The sequence below is a fragment of the Macadamia integrifolia genome, chromosome 6 (genome assembly GCF_013358625.1).
Source record: "Macadamia integrifolia cultivar HAES 741 chromosome 6, SCU_Mint_v3, whole genome shotgun sequence".
Classification (NCBI taxonomy): domain Eukaryota; kingdom Viridiplantae; phylum Streptophyta; class Magnoliopsida; order Proteales; family Proteaceae; genus Macadamia; species Macadamia integrifolia.
This window is the reverse complement of record NC_056562.1, coordinates 39984915-39987414: the sequence shown is the minus strand read 5'-3', so window position 1 is coordinate 39987414 and position 2500 is coordinate 39984915.

Genomic DNA, 2500 nt, shown 5'->3' with positions numbered 1-2500 from the left:
ATGCCATGTTGCTGTCCTTCACATGCCATGCAACTCTTGGAAATGCTGTGTGGCTACTGGCATATGTGGCAGCAGATATGCAAGGAGCCATGCACACCCAGCAGCACTCCATGGCAGGCCACAGCGCACATCGAAGGCAATCATCGGAACCAACGTGCCTTGATGGTGATTTTCACATGCCAAGCCTATCTCGGACATGCCATGCGGCTGCGGGCGCATCTGGCAGTAGCTGTGGGGGCACGGCAGCACAAGGCAACCCTTGTGCACCAATCAGCCCGGGGTGGCAGGCAACGGTTTGTGGAAGAGGGGCTGAACATCGGGACGCATTGGCCATTTCCTTGTTTTCAAATGCCATGCCTCTCTGGAAACTGCTGTGCAGCCACGGACACGTGTCAGCAACTGTGGGGGCATGGCAGCGGTAGGTAGGGAGCGAAGGGCACCCAGCAGCACACGGTTGCTGGCATTGGCGTGCGGCAGATAGGCTGACCACCTGGACAAACGCGCCATGTACTTGTTTTCACATACATGCCAAGCCTTTGTTGGGCTTTCGTTGCGGCTACGACCGTAGGAGGCAACAGCTGTCACGACATAGCAGTATATATTAGGCAACCACGAGGGCAAAGCAGCACGCCATGGCAGGCGCAACCCACACCAAGGGCAAAATCTTCAAAACCAACATACCGTGAAGGCGTCTTGCACAGGCGATGCCACTCTTGGTCATGCTATACGGTGTTTGACACATGCGGCGCAACATGTGGAGGCACTGCAGCGCAAAGCAGGCAGCCATGCGCGCCCAGCAGCACACACTGGCAAGCAACTGTGTGCGGTAGAGGGGAAGACTGTCGGGACGGACGCGCCATGTACATGATCTCACAAACCACACCTTCCTTGGAAATGCTATGCGTCGAGGGGCACATGTGGCACAAGCAGCCATGCATGCGACCTGGGGGCCGGTGTGAAGCAATGCACGCAATCTTACGAGTGGTAGGGCAGCAAGGGGCGCGGCATGTGCGGCCATGCAAGCAACCCTGCACGAATTAGTGCGGCCAGAAGCGCGGCATGTGCGGCGTGGAACGTAACCTTGGGCGCGACTGTGCAGCCATCTGCGTGTCATGTGCGCCATGCGCGCAATCATCCGCGCGGCATGTGTTGCCATGCGCCAAACCATGTGCGAGGCTTGTGCAGCCGTGGTCGCAGCCATGTGCGTGGAAGTTCGGCACAGGCGGCATCCCTGCGCGTGCTGCCCGTACCATTGCCATCCACCATGTGCACCCGAGCCTACCACCTTTCGTGCGGTTGAGCAGCCTTTCCAGCAGCAATGTGCGTTGTTGCCTGCCGCCATACGCGCGGTGTGCACCTTTGTCCCCAGCCATGTGTGCGCGGTAGCCTGCACCCCTACGCGCGATAGTGGAACCTTACCCCCAACCGTGCCTGAGGTTGCGTGCAAGCATGTGTGCGGTATTGCAGCAAGGCCCGCATCCATGTGTGCGGTAGCCTGCCTCGACGCCAGCAGACTTAGCGCGCTAGTGCAACCATGCCCTCGGCGATGCCTACACCTTGTGCGTCCATGCCAGCTGCCTTCCGCGCGGTAGTGCAGCCATGCCTGCCACCATGCACGCACATTGTGCGGCCCTGCGTGCGGTACTGCCGCCTCGTGCACTGCCTTCATATGCACTTAGGCACCCTTAGGGGGGCACGCGTTGGCATTGTCATGGGCACGTATATGTGCACACTTGTGGCATTCAAGAGCACAATTAAGCGACACTTGGGCTACACTTGGGTGCACGCTTAGACACACTTATTCAACAGTTGCGGGCACGTATAGGCACATTTAAGGCGATGCTTGGGGCATTCAAGAGCATGCACAGGCACACTTGGTTGCACACTTGGGCAACAGTTGTGGGCAGCATAGGCACATCTAGGCAACACTTGGGCCATTCATTGTGCACTTGTAGTCAACACTTGGGGTGTTGTGCGGCCATTCGCTGTGTACACGTGGGCACACGTAGCCAACACTTGGGGGCATGCGTAGGCACACACTTGGGCCATTCAAGAGCACGTTGTCGATACTTTAGACCTTTATAAGCAACCGCACCGGCACTTAGCACTTTCACTAGCGCTAAGTCAGCCTAACCACCCTCCTTAAGGGACTAGGGAAGCGAAGAAGTGAACATAAGCGTGAATTTGAGAAGAATGAACCTGTATAGCACTAGAGAACTCTTGACTACAAGGCTTGAGAGCTCACTTGCTTGGTTGAACACTCTTGGTTGGTCCTTGGTGAGTGCCTTTGCCAAATGAGGCAACACCTACCCCAGGTTACAATGGATGGCTAAGATATTTACAAATGTCCTCTATCCAACGGTTGGGGAGGAAACTAGAAGCTTCCCACCTCCTTAGCGGAGCTCTAGAAATCTCTCCCAGAATGTCTCCTGTGAATATCTTCTACAAATATCTACAATAAGATATCTATTGTTACTACACCTTTGTAGAAAGCACTAGA